Genomic DNA, 21,049 nt, shown 5'->3' with positions numbered 1-21,049 from the left:
AATATGTGCGTAAGCTCAAACTCCGTAAATACCACTCTTTACATAAAACAGCACCGCCAACATCAGTTAACTCGCCAGTTTTGAACTCGCCACCATTAACTGCGGGAGACTCCAATTTGTTGCATGAAATATTAGAGATGCAAAATGAATCTGATTTTCGAACAATAAGTAACAATAGAGGGCTAGACAACATCAGTTCCTACGCTTTCAAACCGAAATCTACTTTTTGCCCCCTCATGCTAAAAGACAATATTGATATGTTCCATGGAAAGGTGTCTCTTGAACTCAGGGCACTATATCTGAAACAAACTAAAATTTCCAAAAAACATCATTACCGTGACTTTGGATACCATCAATCGATTAATAAGCAGCAAAACAATGAGAACATTATTATCCGCCAGTCGGACAAGGGTGGTAATGTGGTGCTCTGGCCGAGACAAATGTACATGGAAGAAGCCCTTGGCCAACTCAATGATAGAGATTGTTACAAGAGGACTAACTTGAGTGAAGGGGATGGTTACATTTACTAACAGAGGAAAGTAAAGGGAGTAACTGATTCCATTTCAAACCTCTTTCACCAATCCATGTTAGTTCAACTGCTTTCAAACCTAATCCATTTTCAACCCCTACTTTCTTAGCATGTTGTCTGGTCCAAAAACTGAAACTGTGGCCAGCACACAAACCAAACCCTAACCATCTTGCACATACACAGACATAAGAATAAGGAAGACACAGGCAGACAAACAAATATATAAAGAGTGAGATGATTGGCCATTTGGAAACTATGGAGAAGGCACAAGTTATAGTTAATGTATTGTGGCCAGCAAGTTCATAACATAGTGTATGAGGTGCACAAGTTACAGTAATGATTCGGTAGGGCGCAAATTTTAAATTTAAGTTATAAGTATAATTTTTGCATTTCTAACGTTTGTGTAGTTTACGTTGGGTTTGTATAGAAATAATGCAGGAAGTTTTCCTAACTATAACTAATCTTAAACCTTCGTTTTTTTTATTGAAAATATTACATATATGCTCCCTGATTATATGCAAATACACACAGAAGCATATTAGCAAGATTGTTTGCTTTAAAAATGAGATGTGTATAAAAAATATATAACTTCGAATAAACAACTTGGAATACTATTGTGCAACATTAAATAATACTTCTGCGTATACGTAAATTTGGTGAGAGAAGGCGAATGCCCTTGTTGATTTTGTTTGTTTTCTCCAGGGTGAAAATATTTTTTCAACCCACACTTTTTTCCCTAACCCGGAAAAAGTCTTACTTTTGCCTTGGTCAGGAGTAAATTTCAATCTTCTACAGCCTGGAAAGAGATAGGAGAGCAGTTGGTGAAATCTGTACAGATAATAGTTAGTTCAGTTCTTGCATCATTTCACCCGGGGGAATTTGGACTGCTTTTCTTGAGGAGCCCCTTCAACAGATATCACGGTGCTTCTATCCCAGGCCAGTTGCAGGAGATTGCTTGAGACCCTTTACGCGGCTCAGGTATTTGACATGGGTAAGAGCAAGGTTGATGCGCAAGAGAGGTGGTAACATGGGGGCCCAGAGCAGTTATCAGATGCAGACTAAGGGAAAAGCATGTGCTCAAAATAAAACCCATCTCCCCCAAAGCACGTTTCTAGTTAATGCAATTTCATTACCTCCACATGGCCTATCTTACAACTTAAAAGTTAACCTAGATTTATCCCGGCAGAACCTCAGCATGCCCTAGATGTAGCATGCAAGGAGCTGATTTTTACATTTAGTACGGAGTTGCTCGAGAGTAGCAGAATTTTGGGAGGCAGTGGCAGCATGTCTACAAACAATGAAAATGGTCTACCGGAAAAGTTTTTGAAACTGTGCTCGCAAGGCATATTTCCTACCATCCGGGTCTTAAAGGGGAGGGTACAAATGGTAGCATTGGGCACAGTGTTGGCCAAGTGCCGTATAGCAATTCATTGGATGACTGCATATGAAACCTGGAAGAATGATTTACTTAACTGAGCAAGGGCTGAGGAGCACAATTTGAAAGCTACTAGAGGGATGAGAAACTAGCAGAAGATCTTGCAGATTGGCCTTCTAACTCAATTAATGTTTTTTCTTGCGCAAAATGCAATAAAGTGTGTGCACATACTCACAGGGCATTCCAGCTCTGGAACCAACATTTCCAGACTACTTTCATCTCCTGTATGTAGATCTGTATTTTTTTGGAGTTTTATATAGCGCAAACTTGACCCGAATGTATCTGAGCGCTTTATATGAGCACCAATTGTGTTACACAAGGACACATTCATTTTGTTAGGCACAGGGAGATTACGCGATTAGCCCAGAATCACAGGATGTTGAGCGTCATTGCCGAGACTCGAACAGGGTTCCCCAGGTTTGTGATCGACCGCCCTAGCCATTAGATGACATCCCCTCCCTAAGTTGGCAAAGTCAAAGACATGTCAGGATCCAAACCCAGATATAAAATTAGCTCTGGCATAATCACAGAGGCTATTATCAGAACTCGGACACAATGAGAGCACTGCCACTTCACTGCATGGAGTGAAAAAGGGACACGTGGGTTATTTAATAGGACAAGTAGATTATGAATTACACTGTCCCTCGACAAGTAGAAAATGAACAAAATTCCACTCTCATGCAACGGTTAATGCTTGGTATCTCAATTTTCTACAGTACGTCAACTATGCATATATTATGCTACTTTACTGCCTTCTGAATTTTCTGCCTGCTATTCAAGAAATTAAACTATGTGAGCTCTACTAAGAGTTGTGATTTACCCAGGCTGTAGTTTGGTTTTACATCTTCTGTAGCAGTCATTCTCTCGAGTTTTTTTTCCTGGTCACCTCTTACGATGTATAATGTGTGAGTCAATTTTACTTTTAAATCCTTGTCTTGTGTTTATAATTGCCCAAAAAATATCATCTAATTTGTATGCTTTGACAAATGATCGGTTGTGCTGTACATACCAGCTCTGAATTGGCTGACCAGATGCTTCCTTGTCATTTGGCACTTTTGTTCTTCCCAATCTCTCTACCCTCCTCGTGTGTAGTCACCCTCGACACAAACTTCTAAATAGGGCAATAACAGCAGTTCTGCGCACTCTGAATGTGCCAATGGACATTAAACATAAATGCGGCAGCTCTCATGCACGCTCGATAGAGGAGTGGTGCACTAGTGGAGGACATGAGAGGGTATTTAACAGTAGAGGCTGCCCCACAAAATTTGAGAAGGTAAAGTGGACCAGGGAGTAAACAACTGGATCTCATCTGAGTTCATCATGAAAAGATATAAGTAGCACTTTTATTGTCATTTATATAGATTGACTTTTTAGCATTAAGTCCTTTTCTTTTGCCGGCTTTTAAAATTGTCAGATGTAAACTATGCGGAGCGCTGAAGAAAAAGAATTGTTAATGTGTATAAGAAGTGTCTGTTCATGAAAAATGCAGAAGAACAATAGAACAGGTCTTTAAAAAACTCTCCCATGAAATAGTTCTAGATCTGGAGTGGTAATGGTACCATCTTCTCAGAAATCACACATTTTGCAGATTAGACATAACCTGCTATATACACATCATGCACTATTCTGTACTTTGATATATTTTTTTTTAAGTTCAAGAAAATGTTATTGATGATAATAAAAGAGAAAACCAGGTGTCAATACAGAGTACAGTATGATGTTAAGATAAAAACTCTGGGCAAAATAAAGCGAACAGACAAAAACAAGCAGTATAATAAAAGTAATCGGAGTTCAAAATGGAAGAGGGAAAAAGGCATTGAAATAACACATGAACATGAAATATGACAAGCATGAAAACAAGATAAAGAATCGAACAAAATGATACAATGGAGAATAAGTGGAATGTATCGGGGCTAAGGTGGTTTAGAAACTTCCTGCTGGGAAGGCAGAGGGTGAAACAAGCGTGCACTACATGAGTCCAAATAAAGCGTAACGGGAGTCCATAAGATCATACGTTTAGTTGCCATACAAGCCGGGTAAACATAAGCAGTGTCGAGTCGGTGGTTATGGCAGACATTAAACCACCACGCCTTGAAGGAAATCTTGGAGAAGTCTTTCCAGTTAACTGTAATTTGTTGGAAGGCAGCGGCAAGTAATAGATCAACAATCTGAGGCTGTAGATTAACATCATCCCAACAAGGGGAAAGGCTTCCCATAAAAACATGTGTGTGGGAGAAAGGGATAGTAGTGTGGAAAATTAAGTTAATTTGAGCCCAAACTTGTAGCCAAAAAGTACGAACATGGGTGCATGAAAATAACATGTGAAATAAGTCAGCTTGTGGTGACAAACAAGACCAGCATGTGTGGGGAGTGCTGGAAAAACGTTTGTGAAGGTCATAGGGTGTGAAGAGGAGTCTATTGTAAATAAAAAATAGAGTCTGAATGAGTGTGGCTGCTCTGGAGGATTTGCGAAGTTTGGTCCAGAGTTTGTCCCAGAAGGAAACCGACCAAGAGACGGATAAATCATGCTCCCAGGACTCCTCCACCTTAGATTTAGGTCTCGGAATCTCACCAGCGTGAAGGTATCTGTAAATAGCAGCAGCTCTTGGTGAAGTACGTAAGAAGGAATGGAGAGAGGAGGTGGGAGTGGAAGAAGGAGGAGGAGAGCAAGGCCGGGAGAGGGCAGAGTATTTCATGAGGACAGCATCTTTAAGCAACTGGTATTTGCGTGCAAAGGAAGTGGGTAGGTCATAGAGGGAGCGAAGGGTGTCGAAAGACAAGAAAGAGGAGTGAGAAAAAAGTTGGGAGATCCACGAAGACCTCGAGAGTGCCAAGATTTCCAAAAAAAGGGCCTGGCACGTATGAGTAAAGACGTATTATGCCATATGGGGGAGGAGAGGAAAGCAGCAATGGTAGGAGGAGGTAAGTGCGTGGAAGAGAGGAGTAGTTTAGTGGTAAATCGATGAATCGGAGTGTAGAGAGAAGTGGGTTTACGGGAGAAGGAAAGGAATTCAGCAAAGGAGAAGGGAGAAAGAAGGAGGCGTTCAAATTTGGTCCATAGAGGGCACGAGGACGCAGGATCTTGTAGCCACAAAGAAGCTTGCCTCAGTTGGAACGCCTTGTGGTAGGCTGGGAAGTCAGGAAAATTAACCCCACCTTCAGTTTTAGGGCGAATCAGACGTACTAGAGACATTCTTGGTTTCTTTTTACTCCAGAGAAAGGACACTAGAATAGAATTGATCTTTTTGAAAAATTTGGAGGGAATAGGGACCGGAATGTTGGATAGGGTGTAGAGAACAATGGGAGACAACATCATTTTTATAGTGTCAAGGCGACCCCACCAGGATAGGTAAAGGGGATGCCACTTAGAAGTGAGATCTGTTAATTTCTGAATGCATTTAGACATGCACAGAGAAACAGTGTCTGAGATGGCGGGGGTGATATGCATTCCCAAGTACTTTTTTTTTTTTTTTTTTTTTTTAATCTCTTTATTAGCATCAGATTGGTCCGTGCAAGCATACAATTACACATTAAACTGTGTACAAAGAAAACAGTAATGGTCATTATACAAAGGAAGTAAATGGAGGACTAGACCAATGACATTACAAGCATTGGAACACATTCTAGAGTCTTATTTTCACTTTTCCAATTCTAAAGGAATATTGCACACGTGGAAAGATGACACAAAGAGATATAATCATTTTCAAACCGAACGAAAACGAATGAGCCTGCGTGATAGAGAGAGCGGCAAGCAACACATCCATTTACAAGCATGACGGCAGTAGCATTGGCATAGGCAGACAAGGCCAGGTAAAACGACAAACGAAAAGACCAGGGTGAGGCAACCACTCCAGCCGAGGCAAAGTGTGCAAGGAAACGGATGAGGGAAACTACTCGGTCCCAACCAGCACACTATCTAAAATCAGCAGCACACGCACACCCCATCCCAATAGTGTGTATATGCTAAGCCTTGTAGAACGCAATAGGCAGCGCATGCCAGTTTGACCAAGACCACCTAACCCACCCCTTCTGGGACAATAGAGCTAGCAGCTTGGGAGTGTGTAGCCCGTGTAATCTTGCCAATATACTGCCGATATGGGCCCCAGATGTCGATCGGGCGTGAAGCTGTCGGGATCTGCGTGGAATATTCCACACTATTGGTGTTGCATTGGGCAAGGCTGCGCATCCAAGTCTTAGAATCAGGGATTCGCCTGGACCCCCAAAGTAAAGCAATTTCCCTTTTCGCCAGCAAGAAACCGATTGCAGCAAGCCTGCGCGTGGTCCGGGGGAACTCAGCGACATAGCCAAGCAGTGCAATTTCCGGCCTGTGTTGCAATTCGCATTCTAAAATGTCGCCCAGGATGTGGTGTACCCGCAGCCAGTAGGTGTGCAGTTTTGGACAGGTCCATGTGAGATGTGCAAAATCGGCATGTGGAGCCTTGCATTTAGGGCAGTGATGAGGCCTGGCCGGGTCGATTTTGTGGGCCAGCGCCGGGGTGAAGTATAGGCGCCTCAAAAATTTAAAATGTATTAGCTTATGTCTACTGTTGACAGACACTTCTTTAGTGGAGCGGCAACAGGCATCCCATTGGGCGTCCGTGATAGGGCCGCCCAGATCAAGTTCCCACGCCGCACGAACTTTCGCATCCGAAGCAGGAAGGGCCGCCACACAGATTCCATACAACCTGGAGACCATGTGGGCTCCTGTTTGTGACTGTAGTAGGAAAGTCAATGCTGCCATGTCGTCCGGCGACAGTGGGAACGAGGGAAACTGCGCTCTAAGCATGGACCTCACCCTAGTCAGGACAAAGGAATCCATAAACGTCCGGTCCGTAAATCGCGGATCCTCGGACACCGAAAAAACATGACCGTCCGGGAACAGATCCCCTATCGTGGCGAGTTGGTATTTGGACAACGTTCTGCGGACCACCGCTTCCGCGGTGATGGGGAGCCAGTGCGGGTTAGGCAATGGAAGAGCCGGGGAGTACAGCACGTCCAACCGAAGCAGCCTACGCAACTGCATCCAGGCCCACGATGTAGTGGACACAGTTTGTATGTCAAGTGGGTCCCGGGGCAAGCCTTTGGGCAATATCGAGTTAAGGGTAAGTGGTAGGACCAAGTCCGCTTCAGGTCTCAAATATGGGATCCGAGCGTCCGGATGGAACCAAGGATGCGCATAGGCGCACTGCGCGACTAGGTAATAAATATAAAAGTCTGGCACTCCAAAGCCACCCCGTTCATAAGGCAGCGTGAGAATGCGCCAAGAAACTCGAGGGTTCTTATCCCCCCACACTAATCGCAACAACAGAGAGCGTAGTTGGGCGAAAAAGATTTGAGTGAGCGGGATCGGTATGTTATTAAATAAATACAAAAAACGGGGAAGTATAATCATTTTGATTATGGCGATACGGCCGGCCATCGAGAGAGGGAGGCGAATCCATCGCGTAATATTATCCTCCAGAAAGTCCAACGCCTGTCCGTAATTGAGACGTATCATGGATACCGTGTCTAGATGAATGTGGATACCCAGATATTTCACCGAATCAGTATTCCACTCAAGCGGGAACGGGCAGTCCCAGCGAGCAGTGGAGGGGGTGAGCGGGAAGATGTCAGACTTGTGCCAATTAATGCGAAGGCCAGAATATTTCCCAAAGCGCTCCACCTCAAGCAGCAAGGGCGACAGGTTGGTCTCCGGAGACCTGACATACAGGATGGTGTCATCTGCGTAGAGGGAGATAAGTAACGGACCCGTCCGGAACTGGAGCCCGCGATGCAAGTGGCGCTCCTGAAAGTGTCGTACCAAGGGGTCCATGGCCAGAATATACAATAGTGGGGACAGGGGGCATCCCTGTCGGGTTCCCCGGGAAAGAGGGAAGCTATCAGAGAGCGTGCCGTTAAGGCGTAGCCGTGCTCTGGGGGCAGTATAAAGCAGCTCGACCGTGGAGACAAACAGGGACGGCATGCCCATTCGGTGCATGACGGACAGAAAAAACGACCATTCTAAGGAGTCAAATGCCTTCTCGGCGTCCAAAAACACCGCAGCCGCCGGAGTATCTGGCTCAATCCTGTGAAGTATAGAGAACAGTGTCCGCAGATTGAAGGAGGTGGATCTATGAGGGACGAATCCAGACTGGGCTGGTGAAATGATAGATTCCATAAGTAAAGACAGTCGAGTGGCTAGGACTTTCGCCAAAATCTTATAGTCAAGATTAAGTAGGGAAAGGGGCCTGTAGGATCCACACCTAGTGGGGTCCCGACCCGGTTTAGGAAGTAAGATGATAACTGCCTCCCGCAGCGTGGGCGGCAGAATCCCCGTCTCGAGCGCCTCCGCATACACCTCGATGAGGCGAGGAACCAGTTCCTCCTTGTATGCCTTATAAAAGTCGGCCGAAAAGCCATCCAGACCCGGCGCCGAGGAGCCCTTTAATGCATCAATGGCTTCCACAACGCAGTCCGGCTCGATAGGCATCGCCAAAAATTCCTGCATATGTTTCTCTAGGAACACCATAGAGATTTCGTTAATATAGGGGCCCGGGTCGCGACAGTCAGCCGTCAGGCCTGAGGTGTACAATTCCTTGTAGTAGGATAGGAAGGCATCGCAAATGTCAGGGGTGGTCTGATGACGAACACCTAAATCATCTACCAGGTCAGAGATGTATGAAGCCTGGCGGGGGGGGGACGGAGCAAGTGGGCCAGGAGCTTGCCAGGCCTGTCACCTTCGCCATATTGCCTAGCTGAGTGTTGTGTGCAGAGATATGTTAGTTCCCTGTCTGCAGTGTCCCTGAACTCTTGCAGCAGTTCGAGCCTCTTCGCCTCCACTCTACCGTCTGTGTCAGTGAGCGTGTCCATGTCCAGTGCGGCAATGTCCGTCTCAATACGGGTCAGGGAAGCACGGATCTCGCGCAAAGCCCCTACATGTTTGTTGATGCAAACCCCTCTAATAGTGGCCTTGAACCCCTCCCACAATGTAGCCCAAGTGTCCACCGAGCCCTCGTTTAACTCAAAATATTCCTCTATGGCAGTACGAACGTCCTCCTTGAAAACCGGATCAGATAACGCCTTGCCAGGAAAGCGCCATTGCCTCTCATACCCTCCCAACCTGGGGATCAGTAGGGTCAGCACTATGGGAGAGTGATCAGACAGCGTGCGTGGGAGTGTCGAATGGTCTCTCACCCAACCGGCCACCCCTGGGGAAAGGAGCCAATAGTCTATTCGGGTACTAGTGTTGTGATATCCCGAGTGGTGGGTGTAGGTGGGTGTGTTGGAGTGCAAACGGGCCTCAATGTCAATCAGTGGGTAGTGCGCGCACATATCCGCCAGCACAGCGCGTGAACGGGGCTTACAATCTGGGGAAGAGGAGGTGCTATCCCTGGCAGGGCACATCAGCAGGTTAAAGTCCCCCCCCATTATCATCATATCAGTGTCTAATCGCAGCAGAACATCCTGGAGACCCTGGAAGAAGGTAGGGGAGTCAGAATTGGGGCCATATAGTCCAACAAAGGTGACCTTGAAGCCCAGAAGTACCCCTATAACCACAACATACCTGCCATCTACATCAAATACAGTATCTGAGAGCACAAATGGGACGCGTCTGTGTATCAAGATCGCCACCCCCCTCGCATATCTGCTATAGCTAGAAAAAAATCTGTGTGTGCCCCAGCCTTTTGCAAAGGAGGACAAGTCAGCTCCCACCAGGTGCGTCTCCTGCAGAAACAATACATCCACCCCGTGTCGCGCTGCGTAGTTTAGAACTTGCCGTCTTTTCCTCGTGTCGTTCAAACCCCGGACATTCCAAGACATGAAGGTAAGTCTGGAAGGACCAGACTGCTGACCTATCTTAGCCATTCAGACTCGATGTAATCACAATAAAACATGTGCGTGCAGAGCCGCCGCCACTCTCCCGCAAAACAGGCATCATCAAAATAGCAAAACAGTGCGTGTGCACAAACAACAGAACCAAAGCATAAACCAACCCATCCCAACCACCCACCACCCAGCCACTCCTCAAGTCCCAGGAGGCTTCTCCCACCCTTACGGAGATAACCTAGAGCAACATACAATAACAGTTGTCCAACAATGTACCTGTAAAATAAAGACAACGTTAGAGAAAAGTACAGTACGGCTCGCGCCATGGGGGTAGGCAACGCTCCGCCATGCGAGAACCACAATCGGGGCAACGTTCAATTCTCAGCAATTATGGAAAGCACTGCAAAAAAGAGGTAACAGCATTGACAGATGCAGAATACTGAGGTAAATAGCCTGCAATGAAAAAGATGGGGTGGAGATAAGTCAACCCTGTCCGGTTTCAGTAAACAGGTCAGCACTAGCCTGCGAGTCAGTGTGTGGCGGAGACCGTCGTGCATCATCCGATGCACGAGGCGACCCTCTGTTTTTGTAGGATCGACAAAATTCCTGTGCCTCCGCAGGGGAATCAAAAATGCGAAACCGGCCATCCACGTCCACTCGGAGCCTGGCAGGATACAGCATCCCATAGCGGAGCCCCAGTTTACGCAAAGCAGCCTTGACACCAGTGTACTTACGGCGCGCATCTTGGACCATGACTGTGAAGTCTGGGTAGAAAGAGAGCACGTCCCCCTGCCACCGAACTTCACCCGCCTCCCTGGCAGCTTTCAGTGCCGCGTCTCTGTCCCTGAAGTTCATGAGCCTGGCTATAATGGGTCGGGGCGGCAGGCCCGGGTTAGGCCGGGGCCCCAGTGATCTGTGCGCGCGTTCCACCACGAAGCCAGATGTAAACGTGTCTCGGCCAAAAAGTTCGATTAGGAGGTGTTCCACAAAAGTGTCAAAGCGTCCGGTAGCTGTCGTCTCCGCCACACCAATTATTCGGATATTATTGCGCCTACTGCGCGCTTCTAAATCCTCGTTCTTGATTGCGACGTCTTTAAGGATCTTCTCCACACGTTCCAACCTTTTCAACGTCGACGCAGCTCCATCCTCGATGTCGGAAACTCTGGATTCCGCCAGGTCCAGACGCCTATCGTGCAGCTGAATCGTCGCGCCCATGTCCGCCATTTTCTTTTCGAGGGTATCAAAGCGGGAGTCCAGGGCCTTGAATCCAGCCCGCATCTCACCCATCATTTCAGCGACCATACCAGCGGTGTCTTTCGCCGCCGCCTGGCCCCCGGTGTCCGCCTCAGCTGCTGGCGAACCCGCAGACGTACGGAGGGGCGCCGAGCTGAAGGTAAGTCTCTTCTGGGAAACATCCTTTTTCACCATGGTGGAAGTAATGGCGGGCAAATCACCAGTGTCACAGGACCCCACGACAACTGCGATAGCCAAAGAGTCGAGCACAGCGACAGGGCACCCCGACAGCAAGGCGGTCAGGTCGGGACCAGAGGATCAGGGGTACTCGAAGTTGCCCCGCACCAGGGCTGAGACGAACCGCAGGAGCCTCAGAGTCGCCAAGGTAGAAGCACACAGGTCATCGGGATATCAAACTGGCTGGAGCCAAACGTCAGAGGCCCTGCGCAATACGTAGGGTCAGCAAATGGACGCGGCGATCACACAGCAGCAGCTGACAGGTCCAGGGCCTCGCCGAGGCAGGCAGCAAATGGTGGCGCAGTGTGGGGACCAGGTAGTCAGGGCCTCGAGGTATCAGCAGCACAGATGGGCAGAGGCTCGCAGGTCATGCAGCCAGCGCCAGCATTGTAAAGTGCACAGGCGTCCGATATGTCTGGCCAATCGCAGCAGCAGGAGATCAGGAGAATGTAGTCCTGGGTCCGCAGGGGGACAGACGCGGGTCTGGGGTGCACGTTAACGGTGGGGGCAAAGGAGACAGGCCCCCACCGGATGCAGCGATGTGTTGCCGTCCATAGAGCACCTAGGAGCCCGCCGGACACACCCCCCGCCAATCCCCCCCAACCCCGGAGCCCGCCGTCCGCACCCTCCGCTCGCCGCCGCACTTCCCAGGCAGCCCCCGAAAATCGAGGCCCCGGCTCCCAAGGCCGGACCAGGCCGCAAGTGCCGGTCGCGCACCGAGGGGCCGCACCCCTACCAACGGGCACCACCGGGGCCGAGCAGCGGACCCGGGAGGGCACAATAGCGACCCCAAGGCCGAAGGGGTCAACGAGGAGGCAAACAAGCGGACTCACCAGGCGCTCCGGCGCTGCAAAGTAACGGCCCGCGAGGCACAGCCGGCCTCAGCACCCCTCAGCTGTTCCGCCCGTTCTCGCTGTCCCCCGTCCTCCAGACTAGGCAGGCTGCATCAGGTGGCGTTAGGGGTCAGTTGCAGGCATATTACGACCCCAGCGCAGCGCCGGATCTCTTGCGAACGGCCCCGTTCCTCTCTCGCCCGGCGGAGCTCTACAGTCAGGCGGCCATTTCGTTCGCCTGCGTAGCCACGCCCCCGCATTCCCAAGTACTTAATATTGGAGGGTTTCCACGCAAAATTAGAGGTAGCAAAATCGGGTTTAAAAGTGAATTTAGTCAAGGGAAGGATCTCGCATTTGTCATGATTAAGTTTATAGCCAGATATTTGTGAATAAGCACAGACTTCACTGAGAAAGGCAGGAATGGAAACGGAAGGGTTGGAAACAAAGAGCAAAATATCATCTGCATAAGCAGCTAACTTGACGTGGGAATCTGACATTTGGAAACCGTGGATGGAGGGATGTTGACGGAGCTTGGAGAGGAAGGGTTCTAAGGCCAGGTTAAAGAGAAAGGGAGATAGGGGACAACCTTGGCGGACGCCTCTGTTTAAATCAAAAAAGGGGGATATTTGGCCATTAGCACAAACTGCTGCTCGTGGATGAGAATAAAGCAGCGAAATCAAGGAGATAAAAATAGGACCGAAACCAAACCAGCGTAGGGTGTGAAAGAGATAGGTCCATTCTACCCTGTCAAACGCCTTTTCGGCATCCAGGGCAATGGCCGCTAGGGAATGGGGCAGAAGGCGAGATTGAGAAAGAACGTTGAAGAGGAGTCTGGTGTTGTCAGTGATGTAACGACCCTTGACAAAGCCCGACTGTTCCTCGCCCAAGAGGTCTGGAAGAAGAAGGTCGAGACGTGCTGCAAGAGATTTTGCAAAAATTTTATAATCGATATTGACCAGAGAGATTGGCCTGTAATTCTTGCAGTGTTGAGGATCTTTCCCCTCCTTGGGTATGAGGCAGATGTGGGCATCTGAGAAAGAACCTGAGGAGGAACCCCGGGAGAGGAATGTGCCAATAAGGGAATGAAGTCTAGGGATAAGGAGGTTGGAAAAATGAAGAAAAAATTCTACTGTGAAGCCGTCCGGCCCAGGGGCCTTGTCTTTCTGGAGGGTTTGAAGTGCTTTAAGAAGTTCCTGTTGGGAAATATCAAGTTCTAAGTGAGAAAGGTCAAGTGGAAAGTGAGAGGGTTTTTGAATGGAGGAAAAAAACGTGTCTAGAGAGTGGGAAGAGGGCTGAGTTTCAGAAGAATACAGTGTCTGGTAGAAGGTAGAGAATTCAGTAAGGATGTCGGCATCAGTGTGTTTAAGATTCAAATTGGCATCGTAGATAGATTCAATATTCAATTTATTGTGTTTCACCTTGAGATAGTTAGCTAAGATCTTGCCTGCCTTATTTTTGCCGCCATAGAACTTGGCACTAGATTTTAGTAAGTACAAAGCTGCATCTTCCGTAGATTGTTTGTTAAATTTCATCTTAGCATTAACCAAGGCGGTTAAGGTTTGCTGTGAGCGAGAAGTAAAATAAGAATGCTCCAATTTCTTAATATCCAAAAGGATAGCCTTGGTAAAATCGCGAGCAGCCCTACGCTTTTTAGAAACAAAGCGGATAATGAAATCTCTTGCTGCCGCTTTATAGGCATCCCAAATGGTGTGTTTGGGGACAGGGGAGGTATCATTAATGGAGAAAAACTCGTTGGAAAAGGAGGTGAAGGAGGTAGTGAACTTAGGGTCCAAGAGGAGGGAGTTGTTGAAACGCCAGCGTTTGGGACCTGTTGATTTGGGTAAAATGTCCAATTGAACTAATGTGGGGGCATGGTCAGAGAGTAAAATCGGACCAATTTCCGCTTGAGTGAGAGTTTGGGCAATGTTGTGGGTAACAAAGACATAATCAATTCGGGATTGTGAATGGTGGCACGGAGAATAGAAAGTAAATTCCTGAAGGTCAGGATTGCAAAGACGCCAAGCATCCGTGAGTTTGTGTTGGGAAATAGCTTGAGAAAAGGATTTATGAGATTTGTTAGGGATGAAATGCGTTTTGGAGTTCCTATCCAGAAATGGGTCTATGGGCTGATTGCAATCTCCCGCTAATATGAAGTTATCATCAATGAATCTGGTGATGTGCTGGGAGAACGATTGCCAAAAAGTGGGATCACCTGTGGTAGGGGCATAAACATTAAGGAGAGAAATTGGAACATTCTTGACAGAGAGTTTAGCATAAGTCCATCGGCCTTCAGCATCTGACTCCTAAGCAAGCAAGGAGTGAGAAAGAGCCTTGTGACATAAAATAGCAACCCCATTACGTTTGCCATCCCCAGGAGAGTAATAAACATCGCCCACCCAACTTCTTTTCAATTTAACAGATTCTTCAGCAGATAAGTGGGTTTCTTGCAAAAAAGCGATATCCACATTCAGACGAGCAAGGTGAGATAAAATTCTCTGCCGTTTGATGGGGGAATTAACGCCCCTTACATTCCATGTAATAACTTTCAGAGACATAGCAAATAAGGAAGGAAAGAAAAGTCATAAGAAGGAAAGATGATGCAATAAGAACCCCGAAAAAGAAAAAAACCAGAGAAAATGAGAAAGTCATTGAGAGGCAATACAGTGGGAGGATAGAGAAAAGGGTGATGGAGAATACAAGAGAGCAAAAGAAGAGGAGAAAAAAGCAATTGAAAAGAGAAACATGGGAAGGTAGACCATAAAGTAGCGAGAATGACAATGAGGAGATAATAAAAGAAGAGTTGTCGAGAAAGAAGAGAGAGAGACACCTGTGGAAGAAAGGAAATTATTGAACTGGAAGGAGAAAAAGTCAAAATAAGGAAAGTGAACATTCGGGAGAAAGGGGAAAACATACTTACGTAGGGTAGAGGCGGGAAGGAATGATCACCAGGGAAAGGAGACGAGAAGGAGTGGGAGGGGAGCGCCAGGCAAAGGAAGCAAGCGTCCAATGCAAGCGAGCCAACAAGTCGAGGGGAAGACGCCACATATATGATAAACCTGCGAGAAAGAGGAAGGAAAAACATAAATGAGGGAAACTACTGGAGAAAGAAGAAAACAGCACAGCGTTAGAAGGTAAAAAGGTGTAAAGGAATAACGGGAAGAAGAGAGAAATGAGATAAAACAGCGATGCAAAATAAGACATCATAGAAAAACAGTAGGGAAGGTTACCGTTCCATCCAATAAGGATGCATGAGAGGGAAAAAAAAAAGAGTTAGAGGGGAACATAGAGATGGAAGACATCAAAGTGCCTAGAAAAGGCAATCTATGAAACAGCAAACATCAACCATAAAACACGTGGAGTGAGTAAGACAATGAAGTCATATTAACAGGGTTCACGGAGGAAAAGCAGATGAGGTGCCAGAGAGATCCATGTCAAACGACTGTGCAGCATTCAAAAAACTTCTGAGACGAACAGGATCCTCATAGGTCGTGGTCTTGTTGTTGTGGGTGACTCTGAACAGGCAAGGATGAAAAAGGCCGTATCTGGCACCAATCGCACGCAGCTCTGGACGCATATCTAAAAAGGCTTTGCGACGACTGGCTGTGGCTTTGGCATAATCCTGTGCAAAGAAGAGGTTGGATCCTGACCATTGGAGTCGAGGTAGAGCACGGGCCGCTGAGATGACTTTGAGAAGATCAGTGTATTCGAGGAAGTACATGATGACGCCCCTCGGTCGGGAAGAAGGAGAAGGGTTGGAGGGGAGACGGCCTAGGCGATGTGCTCGCTGGATGTTGAGCATGGTACCCTCAGGCAGGTGAAGAAGTTTGGGCAAAAATGACTTGAAGAAAGCGATGGGATCGGTCCCTCCGCAATTTTCTGCCAGGCCGTAGAGACGGAGATTGTTGCGTCTGTTTCGGTTCTCCAACTCTTCAACTTGCTTCTGAAGAGAAGAAATTTGAGACTGCATATGAGAGACTTTGGAAGAAGATTCCTGGAGAGATGTCAGAGAATGTTCTACCGTGGTCACCCTGGCATCCATCTGAGACCAACTATCGGTAAGAACCTGCAATTTTGAGTTAGTGTCTTCCATAAAAGGTTTAAGGGCACGGATTTCCTCCAACAGGAGTTCCATGGAGACAGAAGAGGCTGATCCAGGTGGTGACGGAGGAGTGTTTTTGAGGCGCTTCACCGCAGCTTTCCCTGAAGATTGAGCGGGTCGCTCCATGCTAGACTGCGACATCTCGTCGAGCACTTGAGAAGTTTCGAGGCGCGCCAGGGCTGAGAAAACTTTGGAGTTTTTGATGAAGACGTGTCGCGGAGTTTTGGGAGTGCGAGAACTTGCCTTTCTTTCCATAAAAAGGAGGTATTTGGAAGGAGAAAGTAAGGGCAAGAACAGTCACTGTGCGCCAGTATACAGGCGGAGAAGCACGTTGGAGTTGCTGACCAAAAGATGGAAGGTAGGTTCAGAAGGGAAAGAAGCTGTTTGTGCGTAAACCAGGAATGAAGCAACAGAATGGGACAAGAAGCAAGTCACTGGAAAAAAATAGCACAACAATAAAGGAGGAAGAAAATCACCTCAGCCTGTAAATAAGGAAGTGCGGCACATTGTAGAGCTTAAAAAGTCCTTCAGGAGAGGAGCCTCATATAGGACGAAGAGCACGGTGGAAAAAGGTGCAGAGAAAATGAGCCTAAAAGCTCAGAGTTGCATCCATCCATGAAAAGGAAAACGCTCTTGACAGAGAGAAGACTGCGCAGATATGTGCTTGCAGGTCGAATAAAGGAAAGGAGCACCAGTCCTCTAAGATGGCCGCCTGGGTTGAAGAGATGTGAGGAAAGCTTGGTAGGAGCTGAGGCCAAAAAGAAATAATGCAAGGAGAAAAAAAATTCGGCATCCTAGTGCTGGAATGCGAAAATCATCTCACCAGGTGGGGCGCTGTAGCTGAGGAGCTCCACGGTGCTTTCGTCAGGCCATGAACGCAGGCGCCGCAGTGCGCGGTATCCGGAGACAAGATGGCGGACGCGACTTCCAGTCAGCCGCGTCCGCTACAAAGTAGCGAAATGAAGCATTGCGGCGGTCGGGAAAGCCGTCTTCAAAAGCCCGCTGGTGCCTGAAGTCTCTGATGCAGGTTGAGCCGCGTAGCAGGTGAGAAGAAGTCGAAAGGCAAGGCGAAAACCCCTGCGGACCCGGAGCGCTCACATAAGAGCCGCCGTCCTCGCCGGGCGCTAAGCCACGCCCCTGTACTTTGATATTTAGCAGTATAAAATGGTTTACATTCCAAGATTAAGGCACTCTGCCTGGAACTGTCAAAACAGCACTTTATCCAGTCTTTTTTTATTTTTCATATTTTAAAATAAATGTTAGCTTTACACCTTTTTGTTTTAAAATAAAAGTTGAGGCCCCACAAACCAATAATGTTTCAGCAAAAATGGCTGATGTTTGGATACCTTGCTAGACTGACGTTCGGTAGTACTCAATTTATCCCCCACTCACCCACTCGGCAAGAACACATTAACAGACAAATTATGTCAAACACACACTTCTGATCTATCCCTATCATGAGACTATTTTATGCAAGGCCAAACACTTTGGTCAACCTGCAACACTGGAATTTTCAGTCTTTGTAATGTGCCTACATGACGCCTAATTTTAAATTTTTAGTCTACAATTGGCACGTTTGGGGCATATCTTGGATACAGAGTGAAAAGCCATAAGGAAATGTGACTGAAGCAGAATGGAATGTATGAAGCAGACAGGAAAATAATGTAGCAAAAGTCTTACAAGAATGACTATAGAGTTGCTTTAGTTGGCACAATAGGGTGTTTTGTGGCAATGAAGATTACGTGGGATTCTGAGTGCGGGGCATACAAAAGTAAAAAGAAATCGGATTACCCATAATTTCGCTCTCAAATATTGGCATGTGCTTAAGAGGACAAGAAATACTTATCACTTTCCTGAGACTTTATAAAATGCATAGTACATAATCAGTAACCCTGGTCATGGTCATACTGTAGTCGCTAGTCTCTGTACATCTAAAAGGTAACAGCCGTTTTGAACAGATTTAGTGAAAACATTGATTTGCAAGGACCATATCTAAAAAACATACAACAGACAGAATAGACTTGGTCTATTCCTATTGTTCTATTACACTATCCGTTTGTCCCATTATAACTTCCTCACTGAACTGTTCGCATTCTAAAATCATCAAAAAAATTAAGACGGAGATATTCCTGCTGAGGCCTAAACCAGAGAGGTTATGCAGATCTCTGCTGCACAGGCCCATGCTACTAGAGAACTGTGTGCCAAGAAATACAGGCTTCCCTCGAATCTTCAGGGGGGACCAGAGGAGGAAAAAAAGAGCTAAAGTTGCAATGACAGTAATGACTCTAGCTAGCAAAGAATACACCCTTTCGCATATGTACACATCCCACAAGTGTAATAAGTTTACTGTAGCTTCTAAAACGTGTGAGAAGAACGGACTACAAATAATGTTCCTCCAGTGCAAAACATGGATCAGGTCAGTTGCACAACAGAGCACATACTGTAGCTCGCAAATCACAGCTCCAGCTGGCCTGCTGCTGTACCTACCACCTAAAAAAGCTGCAATGTGGTTGATTCTTACCTTTATCAGGATGGGTAGATCTGGAGTTTGATATCACCATCAATTGGCAAAGATGCTGCAGATAGTGGTCACTGTTGATAGGTTCTGTTGATCTTTTGGTCAGGGATGCCGAGGATGACGACAACAGTGATTGTGTCTGCTGTCTTTCTGGACCAGAGGACTAATGCCTAACAGAGAATAAGACAGCAGTATTACCACTTCGTCCAGTTGTGAAATTAAATGAATTTGTACTTGTAAAGCGCACTTATACCCCAACCAGGGTTTCCTGGCGCTGTACGCATTCCGCTGTGGAACCCTTCCTGGCTTTTCCCTGTGAAATGTCCACTCCTGGGCACCCCCAAGGTGAAGCCAGGCATTCCAGCGCTGTTTGGGCCGTTGTGGAGATTAAGCAAGCTATTGCCCAGAGTTGCAGAGTGGGACCCATGATTAGAATAGGCATGGAGGCGAGAATTATCAGGTCCGAGGAAATTGAGCCCAAGACCCGCCGAAGCGGGAATTGAACCCTGGTCCCGGGCCAGGCCTCTGCATCAGGGTCTCACGGTCTAACCATTGAGCCACACTTCTCCACGTGATAGATAGTGTCAACTTTTCCATAGCTTTATAGTTTTCTTTATTTGGAGTAAGAAGCTTTTGTAACCACTATTAGGTGGTTTCAGAGCACTTTGGGTATGGGTACATATTACAGGGACTGCCAAGTTGAAATACACTAGTTTGCAAGAATGAAAGATTTCCTAGCTATGGTAACAGAAAGTTTCAATTCTATTAAGGTCACGGACACGAAGATTAGGCTTTACTTTCCTCACTTTAATCAACCAGCAGCGTTTTACATTTACCACTTTTTAAAAATATAAACTACATTTCCCATGAGTCCTTGGGAAAACAGAAAAAGCTGTTCATCCAATCGGAGGGCTGGAGCTACATATAAGGGTCACTGCAGACTCTCTACCCTCCTCTTTCATCTTGCAACACAACTGGTTTCTCCAGACTTAATTCTTGTTTAATGGTATCTGCTCCTGAAAGGAAGTACAAGACAGTGTCTGTCATCCACATCAAACTATGTGCCAACAGCAGAGAAGACTCCAACAGATAATTTGTACAGAACGCTAAACAAAAGATCAGATGTACATTTACATTTATTTCATACTCCTATCAGATTGAACTCTCCATAATTCACCGGGAGCATCAAATAAGTACCCCGTAAATATTGGGTGGGCTAATCCCCACCTCCGTGTCCTTAACAGAATTGAAACTTCCCATTACGAAAGCTAGGAAATTCTTCATTCTGTGTCAGGACTCTGAGGTGAGTATTAGTTTCATTTAAAGCTTTTCCAACACTAGGGTTCCCAGACTGGTAACTGGTTTAAAATAAAACCTTCTGAAAGTTGAATCTGAAGGCCTCAGCTTTGTTGATTATATCCTCCAGTTTAGCTCCCAATGAAAAAGTTTTAGATGGCATGGCACCTCTCACTAAGTGTGCCGCAAAGCGGGAAACATGGATACCTGCCTCTTGCGTCACCCATCTGGCAATCGTAGGGGAAGAAACCACCTTATGAGGTTTAGTGAGAGCAATCAGCTGTTGTCTTTCACCATGAGGGCGTAGGTCCTCTATTAAGGCTTCATACGTTTTGAGTGCTCTAACTACACACAATTTAGGTACATTTGGTTATAAGGAGTATGATACCATCTTTGAATTACAATTTGTACGACGAGCAATGTGAAAAGGCACCCCCTGCAGTGATTGTTTGGTGGAGGATAATTTTCCTCCTGTGGTGAATTCTCCACAACAAGCTCCTCAGGCTGAGCCACTTGCATCTGACTTTCACCAGATCACGTTGGGAGCAGAAAATCGCTCGACCATTCCAGGCCTCAATATGGGAGAACCACCATTAAATCTCCTTCCTTCCCTATGCCGAGAGCAGAACAAATTGGGAGTATGTAAGACCCCATTCGCGGTGAGATTTTCAGGAGCTAAAGTGGGCAATAGAGAAGAGGACTTGGGAAGATGACCTGAATGGAGGATGAGAGGAGTTCCACTATACATGCTAGTTGCCATGGTGACACCTGCGACTTAATTACACCGGTCTTGGATTTAAAACCAGTATACAGGTAGGATGATCTCATGAGAAATCAAGTACTGACTATTTTGGTGTCACATTAAGTCGATTAACATAACTAATGGAGAGCCCTCTGGTTCCTAAACAGGATTCAAAATTGGCAAGGATAACAGGATTGGAGGTATTTGGTACTGTTGAATAGTTTCTTACAAAAAACTTCAAGGTTTTGGCACACTGAATACCAGTTTTCTGGTGATGTTTTTGGATATTTCACATATGCACAAGGTATGCCACGTTACCCA

At 46.7% G+C, this 21,049-nt stretch overlaps 1 protein-coding gene across 4 annotated transcripts in view; it reads right to left on the bottom strand.

The window, feature by feature from the left end:
- The window catches only part of TSR3 (TSR3 ribosome maturation factor), a 149,710-nt gene that overhangs the window by 104,849 nt on the left and 23,812 nt on the right, over positions 1-21,049 (bottom strand). For 2 of the 4 annotated variants that reach the window (XM_078664934.1, XM_078664936.1), the window contains exons 2-3: positions 18,694-18,860; positions 14,991-15,129 (exon numbers count right to left, since the gene is read on the bottom strand). The gene's annotated coding sequence lies outside the window, so the exon portion shown is untranslated. The remainder of the gene's footprint in view (positions 1-14,990; positions 15,130-18,693; positions 18,861-21,049) is intronic. The other 2 variants (XM_078664933.1, XM_078664935.1) reach the window with 1 other exon arrangement.

Source organism: Lissotriton helveticus, chromosome 10 (genome assembly GCF_964261635.1).
Source record: "Lissotriton helveticus chromosome 10, aLisHel1.1, whole genome shotgun sequence".
NCBI classification, from domain to species: Eukaryota; Metazoa; Chordata; class Amphibia; order Caudata; family Salamandridae; genus Lissotriton; species Lissotriton helveticus.
This window is presented reverse-complemented; position numbering and strand designations above follow the sequence as displayed.